Raw genomic sequence first — 26199 nt, forward strand, 5'->3', positions numbered from 1 at the left:
AACAATTTGCCTCTAGTAGTTGTGGGGGTTCCACCAATTGAGGTTTTCATAGAGACTAGACAGCCATTTATCTGGAATAGTATAGGTTTTCTGGGTTGAGTAGAGGGTCGGACTAGAAGATCTTTAAGGTCCTTTCCAATTCTGTCATTCTGTTCTGTTCTTAACAAGAAAAGATCCAACATAGAACTAAGGAGAGATTTCCTGACAGAATAGTTGAGTAGTGGAACAGTTTGCCTCCAGAAGTTGTGAATGCTCCAACACTGGAAGTTTTTAAAAAGAGACTGGACAATCACTTAAATGTCAGAATACAGCTGGAAGGGACTTTGGAGATCTTCTAACTGAACCCCCTGCTCAAGCAGAAGGTCTTTTACCATTTCAGACAGGTGGCTGTCCACTCTCTTCTTAAAAACCTTTAGTGATGAAGCACCCACAACCTCTGAAGGCAAGCTGTTCCACTGGTTGATTGTTCTCACTTTTAGGAAGTTTCTCCTTAATTCCAGGTTGCTTTTCTCCTTGATTAGTTTCCATCCATTTCTTCTTCTCTTGCCTTCTAGTGTTTTGGAAAATAAGTTGACTTCCATTTCTTTGTTGCAGCCCCTCAAATACTGGAGCATTGCATCATGTCACTCACTGTCCTTCTTTTCTTTAGACTAGCCATACCCAAATCCTGCAACCAGCCTTCACATGTTTTAGTCTCCAGGCCTTTGATCATCTTAGCTCCTCTTCTCTCTACTTTTTCCAAGGTCCCAACATCTTTTTTGTAATGTGTCTGGAATGGTATAGAGTCTCCTGGTTGAGCAAGGGGTTGGACTAGAAGACCTCCAAGATCCTTTCCAACTCTGTTATTCTGTTAATTATTGTTTGTTTTGTATCAATGCCTATCTGATAGTTGTCTAATAAGTGCCTCCTCATACACGGCTAAAGTCCTGTAAGACCAATTTGCATTCAGCTCCGAGTGAAATCTGTAGGACCAGCTGCATTGTTCTAGAGAGTAGAAAAGGGGTGGAGAACGGAGAGGGCTGAGTTAAAAGCATGAAAATATATAGAGGTCTTACAGATGGCATTACTTGCCAGCCCTGAACACAGATACACGTGGAAGCATTGTTTTGACTCTTAATAGAGGCATGGAGGCACACACATTCGTATATGCTCCTTCTAATCTATTAATAGACGAGAATTCAGGGTTTGATTGGACTGGAATAATTAGCCACTCTTGAAAGAGAATCAAAGAGGAATGAGTTTGCCTTTATTTTTTCTTTGACTGTGGTGGAGCTGAGAGTTTTTGTGTTTTCAGAAGAGAAATTGCCCGCCCTCTCTCTGTGTGTCTGTGTGTCTGTGTGTCTGTCTTTCTCTCTCTCTTTGTCTGCCTCTATCTTTCTGTCTGTCTCTGCCTGTCTCTTTCTGTCTCTGTCTCTCTCTGTCTTTCCTTCTCATAGAGGTTTGTGATGTGCCTGTGCTTCCCCCCCTCCCCCTTAATGGCACCAAGCTAAATGAGATTACTTTGTCCTCCAGTTCAGTAAAATGTTATTTTTGTGATTACCTGAATTCAGTAGCACTCATCACCGAGTAGTCAACTTAAAGATTATTTGATCATCAAAATGGGATCATCAAATCCAACTTTAAAATATGCAATTATATAATGTGGCCCTCTTGAATGATAGATTTAAATTACCCCGGAGAGATACCAAGCCAATTTCTTCCTGAAAATGCGCAGATAAGAAAAGATCTACTTTTCTCCTAGACAAGGCCATCTTATAGCAAGCTGTTTATTATTGAAAAATCTGACAAAGAACAAATCACATTTAACATTTTATTCCAAGGTAGAAAGAGGAGAATGGGTTGAATTTGAGCTACCTCTGTTTAGAGGTATAAATGAAGTCCAAAAAATGGATTGATAATGATGTCACTTTTATGGGGTTGTCAAATAATCAGACTAAGTCAACCAGGCCTCCTGTTCAGGGTGGTGGGTATCAATTAAACCATAGTGTATAGCCTGAGACCCCCACAAACTGAGCACCCATCAAAGCTTTGGGTGTGTTTCAGTGATGGGTTTCAACAATTTTTGCTGCCGGTTCGGTGGCCTTGACTAGATGGATGGGCATGTGACTGAATGGGTGTGGCCAACTTGACATCACTCATGCCCATTCAACAGTCACATGACCCCCCACTAAGCCACACCCACAGGAAAAGGTAGGATTTTTTTAGGATTTTTGCTATCTACCCCCCTTCACCAGTTGCCCCCATTTCCCCTCCTAAGCACTGGTCCTAGCCCCGCTTCTCCCCCCATCCTCTTTGATTGCTTGCCTTCCATGGTGGCTGGTCGAGAGTCCGGAAAGCAAGCTGGAGTTTTTGGTGGCCCCCAGCCAGCTGCCGCTGTTGGGAAGCGGCTAGCTGACAAAGAAGCTTCCTAGCTGCTGCCTCTTTGAAAGGCATTTTGCAAATTGGCCCACAAAGAGGTGGCGGTTGGCCACAGGCCGCTGAAAATTCATCTGTTTGGTGAAAAATCTGCTGCCGTCACCACCATGTTCTTTGCGCATGCGCATCCCACTGCCTTGCAAGTCCAAGCAGACTTTTCACCAACTGGAAGGACTTTTCAGCAGAGGGCTGCTAGCCATCTCCTCTTTGAGAGCTGGTATGCAAAGCATCGGGGTGAGCGAGCAGCGACTGGGTGGGCAGGGTGAGCAACCGGTGACAGGGGGACCAGTTCAGGGGTGTGGCCAGTTGGCCATCCTACCAGTTTGCCAAACTGGGCAAAATTTCCACCACTGGTTCAAATGAACCGGTGCGAACTGGCTGAATACCATCTCTGGTGTGCTTCCTAGAGCCTTCCTGTAATTATGAAACCCATTAAAGATAATTATATTGATTGTATTTAAGTCAGAGGTGGGTTCCTACCGGTTCGGACCAGTTCAACTGAGTAGGTAGTAACTCAGCTGGCCACGCTCCCGGACCAGTTCTATCGGTAGTGCCGTAAGCACCACCATCTTGTTTTTTGCTTCTGTGCATGCACAGAAGTATTTTTTATCTATTGTGAATGCGTGCATAGCACACATCAAGCACGCACCCACCCAAGCCCATCCCTGAGCAAACTGGCAGTAGAAGAAGCCAGGACCCACCCCTGATTTAAGTGATTTAATTTAATCCAATTCAAACATGATGTCTATCCTGGCTCCACTTTGAAATGGAATTACTCCATGTCAGTGAGGCAGCGAGGCACAAAAGTGAGGCACAAAATGTCATCCTTGTACCATTCTGCACCCTTGCTCTAAACAGCTGTGGAGTTGGAATAGGAGGGTCTCCCTGATTTGGTCTATGCCAGGCAACCGTGATTCTTCAGAAGTCCATACAAATCTGAAACAGCTGGAGTTTTTGGCAGCGATTTGCTCTCCAAGCTTGTTTCAATTTAGTTTCTGAACGTTTCGTTACCAGACTAGGTAACATCATCAGCAGGGTTTTCTTGTCCTATTCTCCTTAGTTTAGAAATGCCAGTGTGGTCAGTTGGGGATTTGATTGGTTGTCCATTTGGAGCTATATTTAAATTCTGAGCAGCTGATTGGATCTCTTGTTGATTGGTTGTTGGAATGGTCTGGTTTCTTATATATTCATATGTGGGATCTAAATTGTTGCGTCTGCCCGGACGCAGCCGACAGCCGCAGTCAGAGCCGAAAGAAGATCCGATTGGCTCTGGCGCAGCTGCCGCTGGTGGGAGAAATGCCGCCACCCGATTGGTTCCCCGCCTGACAGCTGTCAGTATAAATAGCTGTCAGGAGGTCATTGTTCTGTTCTCCTCCTGTTCTTGTTAGTTATTCTAGTTGTATTAAAGTTACTTTGAAGAACCCTCTCCTGCATCTGTCTGAATTTAAAATAGATCAGTCTTCTCCTCCTCCTCCTTCTTTTTTTCCTCCTCCTCCTCCACCTCCTCCTCCTCCTCCTCCTCCTCCTCCTCCTCCTCCTCTTCTCCGCCTCCTCCTCCCCTTCCCCCTCCTCTTCCTCTTCTTCTCCTCCTCCTCCAGGGCGCAGGCTCACAACTTGCATATCTTTGCCATCTCTGTTTTGGATGCCACAAGTTCACTAGCCATTGATTTATAGTTGGTAGGCAGTCTTGGCCACAGTGGAAGGTGCTGCTCTCTGGACATCGATCTAGATCAATATGCTTGTTAATTGCTCCCTTGGTAGAATTTACCTGTGTGGCGGGAGAAAATCCTGCTGCTGATGTTACCTAGCCTGGTAACAAAATGTTCGGAAACTAAGTTGAAACAAATTTGGAGAGCATACGACTGCCAAAATCTAAAACATGAGCTACAAGTATTTTATATTATTTCACAGCTAGTGTTTCTCAACCACCATCAGTTAACCAAAGGGCACCTTACATCTTCCATTCAGCATCACATCCACTTGGTAAAATATTAACCCAGTCCAGAAATATGTGATTACATTTGCCTATTTAAGCAGTAACCCACTCATCCTGTTTCAAAGTATCATAGTGAGGGAGAGGTCAACTCTGCCTACCAACTAGGTCAATTTTTAGACTGTTTTTTTTTTTTAAAAAAAGCATGCTTGGCATTCATGGCAACCATCTAATCTTGAAATGCTATAAATATGATTGCAGAGGTGGAAAAGAACTTGGTTTAAATAGACCTCTTCTTTACCGTGATACATAAAGTATTAATATACCACTAATGAGAAAATTCTGTTGCCCTCTAATAACCACTATCTCTACTCAAGGGCCTTTAGATCAGGAGGAGGCCCTCTTGTAGGTTTTGGCTGTGTTCTCCAGGATCAATCTCTGCCTTTATTAGATTACCCTACAACATGCAAGCATCTATTACAGGGGTATCAAACTCAAGCCCACAATTGGATGCGGCCAGGAGGGCCTGTCCTGGAAAAAGTAAGGTGCCAGCCCGTGTCGCTTCGGTCAGGTTTACCCGCATCACGTTGGCCCAATCTACCCACATTGCTTTGGTCCGATCTACCCAATGTGAAGAGGAAACATCAGGCCAGTGTGGCTTCAGCCCTGTCTACCCAATGCAAAAAGGAAGCATGCCACCAGTTTTGGGAGCAAGCTGGTGTCAGGATTCCAAATAGCATCCAAAAGTAAATCAGAGTCCAAGGCAGAAGTATTGCTCAAAGTTCCAATTTATTAAAAGAGCCATGTTGGCACATCTGGGAAAACCCAAATCTGAAAGGTTCCCGGTTTTCCTCACCAAGGTGAAAGTTCAAGATCTTGCCCCCACACCCACAAATCCGTCACATGGTCCAATATTCCACTGCCATTCTGGCAGTTCCACCCATCCAGTTCTGGTCATGTGCAGAGGTGCAAAGACAAAGGATGACCTTGGCTTTCTAGAAATAATTTTGTTATGGCTACATCGCATCTCACTCCTACAATTCCTCCTCTCATTTTTCCACAATTGAAAAGTCATAGTAGAATAATAGAAAGATCCAAGAGGAATATGGCTGCAGGCCTGACAGCTGGTCACTCCCACCCAGCTGGCCATGCCCACCCAGCTGGCCACACCCATTGACCACACCCACTCTGTCAGTAACACATGCCTGGACCACTGAGGGTCAACCACAGTCCTGATGCGGCCCTCAATGAAATTCAGTTTGACACCACTGATCTATTAGAACACTGGGCAACATATTTAGGAGAGCAAATAAGTATATATCAAATAATTTTCCTATTGTTTATTTTACATATAACAAAAATTGATATTGCTGCCCATCCACTCAATGGAACTCTGACTGGTGGACCACATATTTAGTGATTAACAATATTCATACAGTATTGTATTGTATTGTATTTGGTTTATTTGTATGCCGCCCTTTTCCAGGAGGGACTCAGGGCGGCGAACAACTCAAAGGGGAAAGGGAACATAAACAACAGTACACATAATTAAAATACACGAAAATCACACAGCCATACCAGTCGAGAGGGGAGGGGAACTCATCAACCCCAGGCCTGCCGGCACAGCCAGGTTTTGACGGCTTTCCAGAAGACCTGGAGAGAGGTGAGGGTCCGGATCTCCGCGGGGAGTTCATTCCAAAGGGCTATAGCCAGTATTATCTGGCTATATGTAAGCAAAAGGGCCAGTTTAGTGTAGTGGTTAAGACACCAGACTAGAAACAAGGAGATTGTGAGTTCCAGTTCCAAAGTCATCTGGGGCAACCCTGAGCCAGTCCCTGTCTCTTGGCCCTAGGAAAAAGGCAATGACATTTCCTGAAAAACTCAGAGACTTGTCCAGGCAGTCACGAGAAGTCAACATTGTCTCAAAGACACAAAATAATAATATACAGTGGTACCTTGATACTCAACTGCTTTGAAACTCATCAATTTTGGAAATCAGTGAATTTTGATGTGAACATTTTGTTCCAGTACTTGTTGTTTGTTTGGTACGCAAACAGAGCTGGGATTCCCTTCCCTTCCCTACCAGTTCTGAAATATGATAAGGGGCATGTATTTGACCCAATCAGTTTGAAACTCTGTTCCTGATTATTCTCTTCATTACTGTTCTATTGTAGTTTTTCATCACTAAAATACACCATCACGTTGGGCCCAGTTTCTTGCATATCCATGAGCAAATGTTCTCCATCTTGATCTGCATGCAGTGATCATCCATATATCTCTGACATCCCATCCATATCCACTGTCATCTTCTTCTCTTCTCGTTCCTCCCTCCATTTGCTTAATGACAAAAGCCCTGGGAAGCTAATTTGTTGCACATTCTGCTGCTTGATCTATGGAGTCTGTGAGCCAACATCCAGGCAACACTTTTTAACTCTACCACGCTTTTTAAAGAAGTTTTTTTTATTTTATTTTTATTTTTTCATGAAAATGTCAAATCAATGCATGAACAGTGTGGCACCTGGGTGCCATACATTCCAATCCAAGTGAAACTAATCAGATTAAACATAATTATTACATTCGATCAACTTATATCTTTCTAATGACAATACACATTTATGTTAGGTTGCAATCTATCATTATTCAATTATTCCACATTTTATCATTATTACTTTTATTTTGTAAAATAACAACATATGTGTTAGTATTCCCATTTCTATCACTTATTCTAGCTTTTAATCATATCACCCTTTATTGAGAAACTTTTTCTTTCCTTCCTGTCTAACTTCTAAACATGTCACCTGCCTAAAAAAAGGAGAGAAATAAAGAATAGAAGGGGGGGAAGCAACTCAAAACAACAATAAAAAAGCAGAATCATCCACACCATCTCTTGCCGCGTCATACTTTAATTGCTATGCTTTAAAAGAAAGAGGAAAAAGGAAAAGAGAATCAAAACAACAATAAACAATAAAATCATCTATCCAACATCTCTTGTCTGCTTCAATATTTTAATTGCTATGCTATTTTTTTGACCTGCCTCCCAAATTCCTCTCTTAAATCTCTGTCTATGTCTATTTCTTGGCTGTCCAATCTATAACCCTAACTCTAGCACCCTTGATTTGGATGGGATCAAATAACCAAATCATAATGCAAACATTTATGTATTTTGTTTAATTCCAATAAGTTCCTTTCAGCAGCATGCAATACCTGAAGATCAAATGCTAAGGTTCCTCTCTTTGGGAAAGTTCCACAAACAAGAACCTCAGTCGAGGGGAAATGTACGCTTTGAGCATGCGGAAACTATCCATATTAAGTCAGTTTAGCACTTTGATTAAAGAGCTTAATCAATCACCATCCCAAGCCGCTTATTAATCACTTTATCAAGCAGTTGATGCATTGCTAGTTTTAATAGAATCCATTTATTTTGATTTTTACCTACTTCATCTTTCTAAAGAGGCTTCAGAATCAGCTGTGATAAAAGAGAGAGGGAGAAAGCATCGCAACGCCAGGAAGAAAAACCTGGACCTCACTCTCCCACATTTCATTATCAAGGCTCCACACCGACTTGGCCAATTTATTAAGGGTTAAAAAAAAAGCTTTCCCTTGGAGGCCGCCTTTTGGTGAGCATCACACTTTAGTTTAGATAAACAGAGGCCATTTGTTTGCTTTCACACCTGACACTTTCATGATATACGATCCTAATAAGATTAATCTTTTCTCCCCCCCCCCTTTTAGAAAAGTCGTGCTTGTATCTCATCGTTGGTCAGTGATGTTCCCTTTGAGTAAAGATGGGTAGTGGGGGAAAGGAGAATAGATCTCCACTGTTCAGGTAGAATATCTCTCTCCATAAATTTGGATGTGCTAGAATGCAATTGGCTTTGCCAACTAGGGTAAAATGGAGTTAGATCATCTCTAGTTCAGCTTCTTGGGTTAACCCGCATCAGGCCATCAACGTATTTATTTGTTTGGGCATAGCACTCTATGTGAACACAGCAAACTGGTCATTTGTTATCCTGGATTTAGATTGCATGCAGTGCTATCCTCCCACCTCACTGAGGATGGAATGTTAATTTAACTCATTCCCCCCAACCATAAATTTGGCCCTTCAAAATAGCAATAGCAATAGCATTTAGACTTATATATCACTTCACGGGGGATGCAGTGGCTCAGTGGCTAAGACGCTGAGCTTGTCGATCAGAAAGGTCGGCAGTTCGGCGGTTTGAATCCCATAACGGAGGGAGCTCCCATGACTTCTCCCAGCTTCTGCCAACCTAGCAGTTTGAAAGCACATAAAAATGCAAGTAGAAAAAAAAAGGAACCACCTTTGGTGGGAAGGAAACAGCGTTCCGTGCTCCTTCGGCAGTTAGTCATGCCGGCCACAAGACCACAGAGACGTCTTCGGACATCTCTGGCTCTTTGGCTTTGAAACGGAGATGAGCACTGCCCTCTAGAGTCAGGAACGACTAGCATGTATGTGCCAGGGGAACCTCTACCTTTACCACACAGTGCATTTACAGCCCTTTCTAAGCAGGGCTGTAATAAATAAATACCGTATCAGTTTGCATGTCTAGAAATAAACACCTTTATCTTGGCGACGTTTTGATGAGGTCCCACTCATCATCTTCAGGCTGGTGCCTTCGGCTTCGTGCTTGTGTGAGCAAAGAGCAATCAGAGCTGCTGTCCCTCTATCAATATGGGGGGGGGGTTTGGAGTGCTGGCCTTGTTGCTGTAAGTGGATTAGTTGGTTATTTTGTAATATCTTGATTAGTTGATGGAGTTGATGTTTGCAGATTAGTCAGCTGCAACAAGGCCAGCACTCCACACACTCCACCAATATTTATAGAGAGATGGCAGCTCCGGTCGTGCTTTGCTCGCACAGGGACGAAGCCGAAGGCACCAGCCTGAAGATGACGAGTGGGACCTCTCGAAACATCACCAAGATACTCTCAATTTTACATGGGAAAAGACCCAAATACGCCAAACCTGGCATATAGCCTTCAGATAAAACACAATTCAGTGTAGCATCAACACAGAGCTGATGTTGTTACTACAAATAAAAAGAGGAGGAGGAAGGAACATGATGTCTGTTCATCACCAGGAATTACTTATAAAAACTAATATAGGGAGGATAAAAGTAAAGATGAAGGTTTTCCCAGTCCTGCAATGTCCAAATCTAGGGGGCAGTGCTCATCTCTGTTTCCTAGCTGAGGGAGCCGGCGTTGTCTGAAGACATCTCTATGGTCATGTGGCTGGCATGAACATATGCCGAAGTGCACCAAGGTGGTAGCAATAGCATTTAGACTTATATTCCACTTCCTTCCATTTTACTGACCTGGGAAGGATGGAAGGTTGAGTCAACCTAGAGTTGGTCAGGAATGAATTCCTGGTTATGGGCAGAGTCAACCTGCAATATTGTATTCTAACCACTGCACCACCATGGCAGATAGATAGATAGATAGACAGACAGACAGACAGACAGACAGGCAGGCAGGCAGGCAGGCAGGCAGGCAGGCAGGCAGGCAGGCAGGCAGGTAGGTAGGTAGGTAGGTAGGTAGGTAGGTAGCAAGCAGTAGTGGGATTCAGCCAGTTCGCACCTATTCGGGAGAACCGGCTGGTAACTTTCTAAGTAGTTCAGAGAACCGATTGTTGGAAGAAATCTCCTTTTGTTTTTTCCACTTTACAGGGCTACTCCAGGAAGGAAGGAAACATTCTAGTGTTGTTTCTAGCCTAGTCTTTATTGACCTGCTTACAGAAACTGCCTCTTGGTTAACCCTTATTACATTGTAACAGCTAAGGCGAAGCGTCCATAGACCTGACGCTGAGTGACCTTGAGTTGGCCATGCCCATCCAGTCACATGACCACCGAGCCCCAACTACCCAGATGGTCATTAGGGCAGAGAACCGGTTGTTACATTATTTGAATCCCACCACTGGTTGGTTGGTAGGTAGGAAGGAATTTATAGCAATAGCAGTTAGACTTATATACTGTTTCATAGTGCTTTATAGCTTCTCTAAGCGGTTTACAGAGTCAGCCTCTTGCCCCCAACAATCTGGGTCTTCATTTTATCCACCTCAGAAGAATGGAAGTATCACTGCACCTTCATTTAATAACCAAGAAAGAGACCACTCAAGTCCATATTTCAGAATTAAGTGTACTTATACTGGTTACAAATGAAAAGAAGCAAAGCAAAGCTGAATCTGAATAAAAAGGCGTGAAAGCAATAGATATCAATACACGATTCTATCCCCTCCCCTTGGTACCCCAGTCCATAGTCCAATCATAATTCACCCAACTGTCAGGTGGGAGACATCTTCGAAAATCATCATCAGGATGGAATGCTGGACAGTTGGCCTTGGCGGGAAACTCCCTTCCTTCTGCACACGCAAAGAGATGGTGAGAATAACTCCCTAATTAAACAGTCCTCCAGCACAAAATGATGCCCCTCCCAAATACCATGCCCCCTTCCCCGTTTCAATGGCAACCGAAAAGCAGCAGCTGTGAGTTCCTCCACCTGCATACTGGACCCGTGTCCCTCCTGGCTGACTGCCAACAGCAGAGAGGTGACACGAGGCTGGATCCAGGCGGTTGTTACCGCCTCTCTTCGGGAGGGACACCTCCCCACCGCGCTTAAGGCGGCGGTGGTGAGGCCCCTCCTGAAGAAACCGTCCTTGGATCCAGCAGTTCTTAACAACTATCGTCCAGTCTCCAACCTCCCCTTTCTGGGGAAGGTTGTTGAGAAGGTGGTGGCCTTACAGCTTCAGCGTACCTTGGAGGAAGCTAACTACCTTGACCCCTTCCAGTCTGGCTTCAGGCCCGGTTACAGCACTGAAACCGCTTTGGTCGCATTGACCGATGATCTCTGGAGAGCCAGAGATGGAGGCTATGCGTCCATCCTGGTTCTCCTCGACCTCTCAGCGGCTTTCGATACCATCGACCATGGTATCCTTCTGCGACGACTGCGGGAGGTGGGGGTGGGCGGCACTGTTTTACAGTGGTTCTCCTCCTACCTCTCGGACAGGTCGCAGTCGGTGTTGGTGGGGAGGGAGAGATCGTCCCCGAGGCCCCTAACCTATGGGGTGCCGCAGGGTTCGGTTCTGTCCCCCCTGCTATTTAACATATACATGAAACCGCTGGGCGAGATCATTCGAAGGCACGGGATAAAATACCACCAGTATGCGGACGATACTCAGTTGTATCTGTCCGCCCCGTGCCAACTCAATGAAGCGGTGGACGTGATGAACCGGGGCCTTGAGGCTGTTAAAGACTGGATGAGAGCTAACAAACTGGTACTCAACCCGGAAAAGACCGAGTGGCTGTTGTGTTTTCCTCCCAAAAATTTGGCTAACGTTCCACCAATCAGGCTGGGGGGGCAAAATTTATTCCCCTCGGACAGGGTCCGCAACTTGGGAGTCCTCCTGGATCCACAGCTGAGTTTTGACCACCACTTGTCGGCTGTGACCAGGGGGGCATTTGCCCAGGTTCGCCTGGTGCGCCAGTTGCGGCCCTACCTGAACCGGGAGGCTCTCACAACAGTCACTCGAGCCCTTGTGATCTCTAGGCTGGAATACTGCAATGTGCTCTACATGGGGCTGCCCTTGAAGAGCATCCGGCGACTTCAGCTAGTCCAGAACGCGGCCGCGCGAGTGATCATGGGCGCACCACGGTTCGCCCATATAACACCAATCCTCCGTGAGCTGCGCTGGTTACCTGTTGATCGTCGGGTGCACTTCAAGGTCTTACTTACCACCTATAAAGCGCTCCATGGTAGTGGATCTGACTATTTGAGAGACCGCCTCCTGCCAATTACCTCCCTGCGTCCCATCAGATCGCACAGAGTAGGCCTCCTCCGAATTCCATCCGCCAGTCAGTGCCGACTGGCGACTACGCGGAGGAGAGCCTTCTCAGTTGCTGCTCCGACATTATGGAACAACCTCCCCGTGGAGATCCGTACCCTCACCACAGTCCAGGCCTTCCGCACAGCCCTTAAGAACTGGCTATCCCGTCAGGCCTGGGGATAGGATTACTCTCACCCCGCCCGAATGTTGAGTGAATGTTGTGTTTTTATGATCAATTTTCTTTTAATCACGATTTTTTTTTCTTTTTAAGTCCTGTCTTGCACTCCCTTCCCTTCACTGTTGTAAGCCGCCCTGAGTCCCCTCAGGGAAAAGGGCGGCATATAAATTTTCAATAAAATCAAAAAATCAAAAGCGAAGGAGTGGCTGACAGGAAGGCTGAGTCAATCTTGAGTTGGTCAGGATCGAACTGCTGGTAGTGAGCAGAGTTAACCTGCAATGCTGCACGCTAACCACTGCACCACCAAAATCTATAAAGGATCATGGTGGCCATGTACCAGCAGAGAGACAACATCTACAATTGTACAATAAAGCCATTTATGAGATAGTTTGGAGAATGGGTCTGCTTTTTGAAGAAGTGGATATTAGGAAAACAATTTTAATGGAAGTATTTCGCTGTCTTACTGTCACCACTTAAGGAGAAAAAAAGCCTCTCAAAGTAATCATGCCACCTAACACTGTTTTGCCCCTCTTGACTAACTGACTGACTGACTGATTGATTGACTGATTGATTGATTGATGTGTATGCCACCGGACTCCCAATGACTCTGGATAACTCATAATCAAAAGTGTTTCAAAATGTAATAAGCAACAAAAACAACGAATAAAAGATAGCAAAGATTAACAGAGTTGGAAGGGATCTTGTAGGCCATCTAGTCCAACCCCCTGCCTAAACAGAACACCGTACACCATTTCTAACAGATGGCAGTCCAGTCTCTTCTTGAAAACTTCCAGGGATGAAGCTCCCACAACTTTGGAATGCAACTTCTGTTTCATGGGTTGATTGTTCTCACTGTCAGAAAGTTCCTCCTTATTTCCAGGTTGAATCTCTCCTTGTTCAGTTTCCCTCCATTGTTCCTTGTCTGCCCTTCAGGGCCTTTGGAAAATAGCTGGACCCCCCCAATCTCTGTGGCATCCCCTCAAATATTGGAAGACTGCTATCCTGTCTCCCCTGGTGTCATGTCATGATGGAAACTAGAGAGGAATAAAAAGCGGGATCAAATTAACTGAGCCTTACTCTACTCCAAATTTCAGTTAGTTAACGAGGTCATTTATAGAAATAAATCGTATTTATCAATAATCAGAAATAAAAATGTAGAGAGAAAGCCTGACAGTGTAGACATCCAGAAAGCTATTGATATCAGGCCTGCAGCCATCTTTTATTTCGGGTCTTTGGCCTGCCACACTTTATATTATTCTACTATGCCTTTTTCTATTGTGGGAAAATGGGAGGGGGGATTGTATGGAGTTAGATGATATGTAGCCATAACAAAATTCTTTCTAGAAAGCCAAGGTCATCCTTTGTCTTTGCACCTCTGCAGCTGACCGGAACTGGATGGGTGGAACTGTCAGCATAGCAGTGGAAGATTGGACCATGTGATGGACTTGTGGGTGTGGGGGCAAGATCTTGAACTTTCAACTGGGTGGGGAAAACCGGGAAGCTTTCAGATTTGGGTTTTCCCAGATGTGCCAACATGACTCTCTTAATCAATTGGAACTTTGAACAATACTTTGCCTTGGACTCTGATTTACTTTTAGATGCTATTTGGAACCCTGACAATTGATTTCTTATTTCCAAAGCTTTTGAAGGCCAAACAGTGTACTCCACAAATGGTTTTACTCTGAGTTGTGCTTCACATAATTTAACAACCGGTTCGCCCAGAAACAAAATTGTGTGTGTGTGCCTTGTGCACATGCGTGCTGCATCAAAAACATGGCGATTATATAGGATGGGATAGCCAGCCGCTGGCCATAACTACCATTTCATCTGAACCGGCCCAAACTGGCTGAATCCCACGCTTGGTTTTACTCATCTTGAGTTGCTAAGGGAGACGGCTCATTGCAATCCTCATCCTTCTCATTTTAACTTTCAAAATAACGCAGACTCTGAAGGATCATTGGGTAAGACAGACATTTTGCTTTGCTAATGAAAGAGGCTTATCAGCATGATGGCACTTCAGGCACGGAGAGCACGTTGTAATAGTCCTTAAACCCTTGAACATCCATGAAAAGTTCAGCTCAGGTTGAAAAGTATAGAATTTCCCTGCTGGGCAAACTCTTCTGGCAAGTTAATCTTGTTCTTTCAGCTATCCAAATAGTTTTGGGACATAGCAATTTCAGTTTTTTGGCTAATATGGCATTATATGAAGAGAAATTTGGATTGCTTGTGTAGGCACAATTAAAAAGGGCTCAAAGTTTTAATGAAAAAGCTACTTATGGCCCAAGAGAGTCGCAGTCTTTTTATGCTTCTCCTTTTTTCCCCCTTTATCACTACTCAGGTGATCAGAATTGTCACCTGTTGAAAGAATGTCCATGGGAATTCTTTTTTAATTCTTTTTTTAACTTTTTATTTTGTTTGTACAAACTTTACATCTTTGCAACACATTACATTTTTAACATATCTGTTGTGATTCTTTTATCTATACAAATAAATCTTTTATAACTATAAATGTATGTGTGTATATGTGTGTGTGTGTGTGTGTGTGTATATGTGTGTGTGTGTGTGTGTGTGTGTGTGGTAATTGTGCTGATAAATAAATAAAGGGAGACTAGTATAGATCTATTTCAAGCTATTTAGCTCTCATCAGCTAGCCATACCCTTACTGGGATTCGAACCTGGGCTGTTTTACATATTAACTTTAAATGTGTGTGTGTGTGTGTGTGTGTGTGTGTGTGTGTGTGCTTCTGTGTGTGTGTGTGTGTGTGTGTGTGTGTGTGCATTTATATTATTTCATACATTTTTTCATTCTATATATAATTTCTATATATAATATTTTATATATTCTATGTATAACCTCCTTTACTACATTTGAGTCATTTTGTATAATATTTATTTGCTACAGTTTATCTCATATTTCTATCTTTTAATCATTTTCCAGTTTTGTTTATTAATTTGTTGATTTTTCTTCCTTTCTTTTTTGCTTTCCTGCTTTTTCCTCCCTTTCCTCTGGCCAATTATACAATAAATCCCATGCGGAGTAATATTCAGATTCTTCCTTCTCTTTTAGTTTTTTTGTGAGCCTATCCATCTCTGCACATTCCAATTTTTTTTAAAATTCTTTTTATTACATTTTATTTCATGCTACATTTCCATGGGAATTCTCAGTCATCCAGGTCATGGTTGTCCCAAAGGTGATTTTTCTAGAGGCCACTGCAGTGGTGAGTTGCCAATATTTTTACTACTGGTTCAAGGGTGCTCACGACTCTTCTGCACGTGCACAGAAGCCTCTGAGTAGGTGGGTGGAGCCTCCCGCCACCGCTACTACCAATTCGTCCGATCCGGTCTGAACTGGGAGCAATCCACTCTGGGCCACTGGACTTTCTTTGTTCGTCCTTTTCCTTTCAAGGAAAAAGTTCAGTGGCCTCTTTAAAAAGCACCTTTGGTATCACCTGTTGGCACACTTTATGCTGGGGATGTTCAAATGGACTCTTCAAATACCCCAGAGAGCAATATTGTATGGATATTGCCCTGACGATGTGATGGAACTCATATTCCCCTCCCCCCAATTTAATTTAATGTGCTTGAATAGATGGCACTTGGTCATCCTTGATCATTCCAAAAGACATTTGAAACCACGTTTGAAATTTATGCAAGCAAAGCAATGGTAATAATGAACTTTTTCTGTTTGTTTAATATATCTGTTGGAGGAGGGGGGATTTCCCACACACCATACTTCATAAATTCATTGGCATTCAAATGACATGAGAAACCAACTTTCCGATCTTCCCACAACTTCAGAGGAGACATATCAAGACAATTCTTCCAAAGATTACCCAAGACTCCTTGAATATCGGTGATGGCAAAATTCATCATCCTCAGTTTGGTTGCATATGGAAGGACCCTCAGAAACCATCACCCCTTATTCCAGGAGAGCACAATATTGTGAAGTTCCATGATCAAAGAGTATTATTTTTCTTCTGTGGGAAGGAATCAACACCTTGCAGGTATGTTAATAGCAGAATAACAGAGTTGGAATGGATCTTGGAGGTCTTCTAGTTGAACCCCCTGCTCAAGCAGGAGACTCTTTACCATACCTGACAAGTGGCTTCTTGAAAACTTCCAGTGATGGAGCACCCACAACCTCTGGAGACAAGTTGTTCCGCTGATGAATTGAGCTGGCATGTTGGAATCACTGAGTTGGAAGGGACCTTAGAAAGTCTCCTAGTCCAACCCCTTTTTCAAGTAGAAGACTCTATATCTTACAGGAGAAATAGTTGTCCAGTCTCTTCTTCAAAACCTCCAGTGATGGAGCATCCACAACTTCTGGAGGCAAGCCATTCCACTGATTAATTGTTATCACATCCGGAAATTTATTCATAGTTCTACGTTAGTCCTTTCTGTAATAAATTTCCATAACTTGCTTCTTGTCTTTCCCTCAGGTACTTTGGAAAATAGCTTGACCCCTTCTTCTTTGTGGCAGACCCTCACATATTGGAAGATGCTATCCTGTTTCCCCTGGTCCTTCTCTTCCCTAGACTAGTTATGCCCAGTTCCTGCAAGCGTTCTTCAGATGTTTTAGTCTCCAGTCCCCTAATCATCCTGATTGCTCTTCTTTGCACTCTTTCTAGAGTCTCAACATCTTTTTATAGTGTGGTGACCAAAACTGGATGCAGCACTCTACCTGTGGTTTTACTAGGACTTTATAGAGCGGAATCAGTACCTACCTTGACCTTGATGGAATCCCTTTGTTAATGCAATTTAGGGTTGCATTAGGTCTGCTTGCCAATTCCAGAAAGAAAATCCTTCATTTTGAGAATGAGTGAAATAAAAAAGATCAAAGATGGCCATGCATGAGCATATATGTTTCTTGCGTGTGTATTTTTGCCCTTTCCAAGCATAGAACTCTGTGTTTATTTGTGGTGTGTGTGTGTGTGTGTGTGTGTGTGTGTGTGTGTGTGTGTGTGTGTGCATGTGTAGAGAAGTGTTTCTCAACCTTGGCGAGTTTAAGATGAGTGGACTTCAAATTCTGGGACTTGAAGTCCACTCGTCTTAAACTCACCAAGGTTGAGAAACAATGCACCAGAGGGGGGAAAAAATCAACATGCTGAAAGAAAAGGTCAATGCTGGGAAAGTGGCATGAAACAGTCCATCACGATGGACATTGTTTGCCTGGTTTGATGTTTCCTTCATCCTTGGTGTGAACTTCCAAATAGGCAGCCGCTTTCTCTTCCCTGGCTGGCCCTACAACAAATGGGTCTTCTTTTTCAAGATTCCTCTATTGACATTCTTGCATCTGGATTGCCTGTCCTGACTGCCAGCAGAATTGGGAATCTCCGAGCTGAAAAAAAAAAAAACCTTGGCAAGATGACCGGAGGCCACCCGCTCTGTTGAGAAGTCCTCCATTTACTTCTCAAGTGGGACAGATAAATGCTATTATGCTCCCTGAAAAGAGCTGCGAACACCTTCTCTTTCAGCCCTCCTCATTTGCTATCCGTCCGCCCCAGAGTTTCACTCCCCCCACCCCTTCTCTCTCCAGCTTCAATGCTTGGGTGTAGCTTTAAAGTATCCCCTCTGCCCTTTTGAGTCTCCCAACACATTTACCCACAAGTAACAATTGAGACCCTCTTACACCATTCAGGCCTTCCTGGCCTCATTTTGCCTGCATCTCTCTTGATCTGCCATTGTGCCCAAAGCTGTTTGCAACAACCCAATCCTCCCACGGAAGGCAGTGGTGGAAGTTGGGGAGGGGGGAGAGAGAAAGAGAGAGAGAGAGAGAGACAGACAGACAGACACACACAGAGAGAGAGAAAGAGAAAGAGAGAAAGGGAGAGGCAGACAGAGAGAGAAAGAGACAGAGACAGAGACAGAGACAAAGAGAGACAAAGACACAGAGAGAGAAACACACAGGGGGGGGGTGGAGAATAGGAAAAGGCACACAGTATTAATATGCAGAATAGCAAATTGCTCTGGAGTGTCCTCCCTCCCTCTCCTCCACCCCCTTTTTCTTCTTCTTCTTCAGAAGGACAAGCGAGGCTCTGAAAGGAACTATACATTTTGCTTAGTGCTCTTGAAACCAAGCATTTCACACCTGAAGCTTTTCTCTGGCTGGCCCAGAAACACCCCTTCAAAGCGTTTAATTGCCAATTGCTTCAGAGCATGTTGTTGAAGGAGGAGAAGGAGGGAAAAGGAAGAAAAAGAAAGAAAGAGGGAAAGAAAGAAGTCCATTATGCCAGGCCACTCTCCGGCGGAGAATCAAACTACGTGGGAAAGGATCCCCATCTTCACTCATGGCCAATGTAGCATTTCAAAAAAAGAAAAAAAGGAAAAGAAAAGAAGGGGAAAACTGAAGAGAAATATACAGATAACGGGCTGCCTTGTTATTACAGAGCTGACATCACTCTTCAAATCCAGTTTTGTGGGTTCTTTTTTTTCTTTCTTTTCTTTAAAAGAGGAAAGTATACATTTTTCCTAATGCTCTTTCCCTAGTTATAGGGAAGATAGCTGAGAGGTACCAGATATATATAGAGTGGAGAAAATATCACACCTCTGGGTATTGAAATCGGATCATTGTTTCATCCGAAGTGTGATGGAAATAATACCTTCAGGGATTAAAAGGGGATGAAAAATTTTGGGTGACTTTCAAAGCCCAGACGTATCTACGATCAGTCCAACTGAGGCCTTCATGTCACACCAACATCCATGATCATGCAATCTGCTATTTCATGTTTCTTGTTTTCATGGTTTCGTCAGGGCAGTGATGGTGAAACTTTTTTGTAAAGGTGTGCCAACATTGTGCGTGTGCATGTTATCTCCCACACCCACATTCCAATGTATCCCACACACCTGCATGTGTGCCCGTGACCCCCCACCCTGCACACATGGGGGGGGGGTTCGCCCTCCCCAGGCTATGGAGGCTTTTTTATGGAGGTGAAAATGACCTCTCTCAGCCCTCTGGAAGGCTGAAAATTAGCTGGCCAGTGCATGCATGCGCACCAGAGCTGATAGTTTGCATGCCAGCAAATATGGCTCTGTGTGCCACCTGTGGCATGTATGCCATAGGTTTCGCCATCACAGAGTTAAGATAATCTTTAAAAAAATAATTACTCCTTTTGGGCTGAAGCTGTAGCCCTAATCATAATCTTGGGGGGGGAAAAAAGCATTCCTTTTTACGACCCTATAACTCCTTAATTCGGGGTAGGGTTGGGGTGCCTGGATGGAGCTGAGCATTTGCTGGCTGGATGCCCTTCCTGATGCCTACTCAGAGTTTGCGGTACATAGTTTTTTCTCTGAACCCTAAAAGAGAAACATCTGCTGCTATCTAGAATTCAACTCTCAACCTTCTGAGTGAGAAGTGAGCCTCTTCACCACTTGCCATTGTGCCACTCAGTCATAATCCTAGAAAGAATAAAGGTGAAGGTTCTCCTCGCAGACATGTGCTAGTCATTCCCGATTCTAGGGGGGGGGGCGGTGCTCATCTCCGTTTCAAAGCAAAGAGCCAGCTCTGTCCGAAGACATCTCCATGGTCATGTGGCCAGGGGCTGAGAAAAATGCTGTCATGGGCCCCTCACGCATTGGGGGAGAAGGCTGACCAGCCGGAGAGCTGCCTGCTTTCACCGGCACAGGGAAGGATTGGTTGCTGACTGGCAGTGGTGCTGATAGGCAGCAGATCCCCTCTGATGATGAGCAGCTACCTCCCCCACTCAGTCCAAGGGCACAGAGAGCAGAGCATAGGAAAGCTTAGAGAAGGGCACGATGTGGGATTTGACCAGTTTGGACCGGTTCAGGTAAACCAGATGTTAATTTTAAGCTGGTTCATTGAACCAGTAGTTACAAGGACTGGCTGACCACGCCCACCCCACCACGCCCATCCCAGGAGTCTCCACATGGCTCATTTTGGATGCCAGGGCCCGCGCAAAGGCTCTGGGAGGGTGAAAAATGGGCCTACGAGAACTACCGGAAGTCCGGAAACGGGTCCATTTCCGGCCTCCGGAACCCAGGGGAGGATGTTTTCGCCCTCCCAGAGGCTCGAGGAAAGCCTCCAAAGCCTGGGGACAGCAAAAACACCCTTCCCCCACTGTGGTGCAGGAGGGCAAGTAGGCCATGCTGCCCATTGCCATGGCCACCCAGCAACTGGGAAGAGAACCTGTTGCTAAAATTTTTCAATCCCATCCCTGGCTGCGAGGCTACTCCGGAGAAGGTCACTCCACCCCTCCTCACAAGGAACACCTGGATTGACTTAAGGAGGCGCCAGGGAGAGTTAGTCTTTGCCAGGAGCAATTGCTTCTTTTGGCTTATACTTCCCTGGCTTTGACTTGTGCCTTTGCTTTGAGAACCACATTCTGTCTTGTGCCTTGGCTTGGCTTTGAGGACTACACTTTGCTTCATGGACTCGCTCAGCTGAGTGGAGTGGACTTGGAACCCTGGGCCTTGCCCTGTGAGCGTGGTCCTAGTCTGTGAACTTTTTTTGTTACACACAGGTTGTTGTTTGGGGGACTGAGTGTGGCTGTCTTCAGAGCAGCATGGGGTGGAGACCAGTTGTTGGAGGGCTGTTTGTTGGAATATTTATTTAGAGCAATAAATGACTCTGTAGACATCTGCCTTCCCTTGATGACCAAGGTCTTTGGTGCTCTCTGAGCTAACTTGTTTACTTGCAGATGTTTCATTACCCAACTAGGTTAATATCATTGGGATACTGTTGGGGCACTAATGATTTACCTAGTTGAGTAATGAAATATCTACCAGCAAACAGCCTTATTCAGAAAGCATTGGGGACGCCACAGTTCAACCCTGAGCTATATACATCTTGTCTTCTATTGCCATTTTTACTCTTTTTCCAAAGAGTAAGTAAGAAAGAGTCTATTTCAATTAGAGGGCTTTGGTCAAATATGCTCTGGAATTTAATTTTGAACTCGATAACTGTCTTTGTACTTATTAAGGGCACAGACATCACTTGAGGGTGTTAACCAGTGATGAAATTCAATTTCGTTTACTACCAGTTATGTTGGTGTGGCTTGGTGTACATGGCAGGGGAAGGATATTGCAAAATCCCCATTCCCTCCCCACTCTGGGACCAGACAGAGGTGGAATTTGCCGATTCTTTGAACTACTCAAAATGTCCGCTACCGGTTCTCGAGAACCTGCTGAATTTCACCCCTGGTGTTAAGCTGTGTTAGCTGTCTGGTGTTAAGCTGTCCCATATGCAAGCTGGATAACAACCTGGGTGAATTACAAAATGGAAGCAAAATGACAAAGAAAATTCTTATGAGCCACGGTGGCACAGTGGTTAGAGTGCAGTACTGCAGGCTACTTCTGCTCGCTGCTGGCTGCCTGCAATTTGGCAATTCAAATCTCACCAGGCTCAAGCTTGTCTCACTCTTCCATCCTTCCAAGGTGGGTAAAATGAGAACCCAAATTGTTGGGGGCAAGAGGCTGACTCTGTGAACTGCTTAAAGAAGGCTGTAAAACACTGTGAAGTGGGATATAAGTCTAAGAGATATTGCTATATTCTTTGCAGTCATCTCTAGTCCTTCGGAAGTTTGCAAACTAAATATGTAGCTGTATCATATTACAGAGAACTTTGGTGTTGCAGAAACATCTTCACCCATTCTTCCTAAACGCATTACTTTTCCGACAATCTCCCATGAAGGAACTACCCCATTATCTGGGGCAGAATGTTAAAAGATGTATGAATGAAATAAAAATGCAACAGATGTTTGCAGTAAAAAAAAAAGTCATCCATGTAAAAATCCCAACCATTTCTTTACCCCAAACATTTTGTCTTTCTTTTGATTCCTCAAGAGAGGAATGAACCCTGGAATTGTTACATCCCACAAGGGATCTAAACTCTTATCTAGCACCAGTTTAGTGCTGACCATTAGTTGAGTAGATTCTTGTATACAAGCATGAGCAATAAATCAGTTTAACTGTGCCGTGCAGTATGTTTGTATTTATTTATATAAAATTTATATGGCAGCCAGCTCAGAGTTACTCTGGGTGACATACAAAAAGTCAAATGCAAATAAACTCTCAGGTGTCTGTATCTTAGCCAAGAAAACTCCTCCAAGGTGTGGCTTTACTCCTAAGTCAACCCTGCTTTCTTAGTTGTTCTTGTCTTCTGGCAGCTCTGTGCACGTGCACACTAGGAACAGGCTCCAGCTGTTCCTCTGCCTCACTGCTGTCTAGCTCCCTCTCTGCTTCTGACGCAGAGCCCTCGTCTGAGCTTTTCTCAGCCCCCAGGACTGGCCCATGTTTCTCCCCAACCTCTTCACTGTCTGACTCTGCTGCCAGCCCTGTTGGCCGGCAGAGGGCCACAACACCTTGTTCCCTTCCCAGGAGCAAAGAACATTCTACGGACATGGAGTTTATATCATGGAACTCTTATTTTGTGGAAGAAATTTCATCTCTTCACAAATTTGACCTGTCCTTCTGTACTCCTTGAGATCATCCCAAGCCTAGGCATCACTCTTACTTGTTCCACCGTGGCTCCAACTAGGCTACAATGCCATTCGTGGTCTTCACTTGGAACTGTCATTCAGTTCTTTCTGATTCTTTATGACCCAAGGGGAAATCATTCAATCAGGCTTGTTCCTTAAGATCTACTTCTTTAAGTCCAGGAAGCTTCAGGTTCTGGGTGATATTAGAAGGAGCTATTTGGTAGCATACATGGAAAGCTGTTTAATATGGAATAGCAGTAGCATTAGCAATAGCACTTAGACTTATATACCACTTCACAGTATATTACAGCCCTATCTAAGTGGTTTACATGTCAACATATTGCCCCCCAACAATCCGGGTCCTCATTTTACCAACCTCAGAAGTATGGAAAGCTGAGTCAACCTTAAGCTTGTCAGGATCAAATTGCTGGCAGTGGACAGAGTTAATCTGCAATTGCAATAGCACTTAAGACCTATATGTTACTTCACAGAGTTTTACAGCCCTCTCTAAGTGGTTTACATGTCAGCCTCTTGCCCCCCAACAACCTGGATCCTCATTTTACCAACCTCGGAAGGATGGAAGGCTGAATCAACCTTGAGCCAGTCAGGATCGAACTGCTGGCAGTGAGCAGTATTAACCTGCAATGCTGTACGCTAATCACTGCACCACCAAAATCTGTAAAGGATCATGGTGACCATGTGCCAGCAGAGAGACAACATCTACAATTGTCAGGATCAAACTCCTGGCAGTGGGCAGAGTCAGCTTGCAATACTGCATTCCAGCCACTGCACCACCGAGGTAGGTAGGTAGGTAGGCAGGCAGGCAGGCAGGCAGGCAGGCAGGCAGGCAGACAGACAGACAGACAGACAGACAGACAGACAGACAGACAGACACCAATAGTACCGGCTTTTGATTTATATAGCAATAGCACTTAGACTTATATACCGCTTCACACTGCTTTGCAGCCCTCTCTAAGTGGTTTACATGTCAGCATATTGCCTCCCACCCTAACAATCTGGGTCCTCATTTTACCAACCTCAGAAAGATGAGTCAACCTTGATCCAGTCAGGATTGAACTGCTGGCAGTCAGCAGAATTAGCCTGCAATAATGCATTCTAACCACTGCACCACCACAGCTCGTAGCAATCCATCTGGTACCACACCGTAGACTAAAAAATCATTAGGTCAAACATTTAGGTGGCTGGATCTCTGTCTAGCAGATAAATTGAATATTATCCTTAGTTGGCAGAAGATGCATCCTCTGGTATATCCTCTGGTATAGAATCTGATGGGACGTTGATTTGACTGCAACCGCTGAACATGTGTATTCTTCTGGAATTTGATAATATATGAAACATGACACATAATAGGATTGAGGCTCCAACAGCCTTTGAGAGCAGACAGTTGATGCAATTTCATATTGCCAAACACGTGCAGAAACAGTCAGGCAAGAGCATCTAGTTGCAGTGCTCGATTTGCAAAAACCAGGCTCTCTCACAGTCTAAATGCAAATTCAAGATGCCATGTTGAAAATAGCTTCCAGATGGGGAGCCCCCTTAGTCTCTTCCAGCATGAATAACAAAGGTTCCTGAGCTATCTCACTGATGAGCAAATTGATCATGGCATGAACATTCACAGTAGAGCATTTGCAGCTCTCTGCCAAAACCACAGAAAGTTATGCGGTTTTAGTGTGTCGGTGAGCAATGTGGCACATGCCTGAATAGTTGTTTTATTGCTGTTTTTTAACCATTTAGTTATGCCTGATTTTTGGTGACTTTATAGACCTGTGATGGCAAACCTATGCCACACGCGCCAGAAGTGTTATGCAGAGCCCTCTCGGTCCAGAAACCAGAAGCAGCCCTTCTGGTTTCTGGCGCACGCATGTGCACCAGCCAGGTGATCTTTGGTGTGCCGGAAACCCAGAAACCCGAAGACTGGCCGGCCTGCACATGTGCACCAGAGGGCAGGACAAGAAGCAACTAATCAAGGAGAGAAGCAATTTAGAACTAAGGATAAATTTCCTGATAGTGAGAACAATTAATCAGTGGAACAACTTGCCTCCAGAAGTTATAAATGCTCCAACACTGGGAGTTTTTAAGAAGATGTTGGATAGGCATTTGTCTGAAGTGGTGTAGGGTTTTCTGCCTAAGCAGGGGGTTGGACTAGAAGACCTTCAAGGTCCCTTCCAACTATTCTATTCTATTATTTTCTATTCCATTATTTTCTATTCCATTCCATTCTTTCTATTCATTCTTTGGATCCATCGATTCTAACTCTACCCCCAATAGAATCATATTTGAAGTAACACGGCCTTAATCAACTGGGGAAAAAAGAAACTTGTCCTTTTGCAGGAAGTACATAATTACTGATGGCTAGCCATCATTTGTATTTTATCACCTCAAAAAACCAACACACAAACAAACCCAAGACCAAGTGCATTACTCATTGCTGATCCGCTAAACTTGCTTTGCCATTTTAAACCCTTTACCTATTTGTGGTATTTTATCGCTTTTCTTCCTAGGCATCAAATATCACAGCTGTTTTTCTCAGCCAACTGTTGCCGATTTTTAGCAGCAAAGATTAATAATAGAAGATAACTCAGTTTGCATTTTCAATTTCATTAAAAGTTTCTGACCTCCCATGATGGAAATATGATGGTACTGTGTACTAAATCTCATGATTGGAGCTAACTTCATATCTTTTTTGCTGTAATGATCCCTTGAATTTAAGCACTGACTTTTGGATCAGTGTTTAATGTTCGAGCAATACACATAACATCCTATTGTTTGCTTCCACAAAATAGACAAAACATCTTTAGCCATAAAATGGAAAATATCTCTTCTTCTTCAACAAAGTCTCCCTGCTTTTATTATTGTTTCTTCTCCTTCTCCTTCTCCTTCTCCTTCTCCTTCTCCTTCTCCTTCTTCTCCTTCTCCTCCTCCTCCTCCTCCTCCTCCTCCCTGCCACTCCTTTCTTCTTCTCCTCCTCTTCCTCACCATCTATGTTTCAAAAGACTGCTGAAAATTTTACTTTTTATTTATATTATTTGTATCCTGTATTTAGTATTTTTACAACTAACTCAAGGCAGTAAATATATCCAGCATACCTTCCTCCTCTTATTGTCCCTACAAAAATAAGCCTGTGATTTTTATCTGCCCTGATATGTATTGCATGTGTTTTATTCATCCAACCTATTTTAATATCTTTGGAGTTCATATGTGTATAGAGATAAATCATCAATCTAAATACCATACGTATTAAAATTTCACAATGGGCTTTTACTGCAGACTAAGGTACACCCAAGATGCAGAAAACCTAACTGATTAATCATTCACTGTGGGATCCTTGGTGCTCTCTGAGTCTGGTTGCTTTCTTGCAGACATTTCATTACCGAACTAGGTAACAT

The sequence above is a fragment of the Thamnophis sirtalis genome, unplaced genomic scaffold (assembly GCF_051295495.1).
Source record: "Thamnophis sirtalis isolate CommonGarterSnake01/CBP01778 unplaced genomic scaffold, rThaSir2_p1.2 scaffold_2, whole genome shotgun sequence".
Lineage (NCBI taxonomy): Eukaryota > Metazoa > Chordata > Lepidosauria > Squamata > Natricidae > Thamnophis > Thamnophis sirtalis.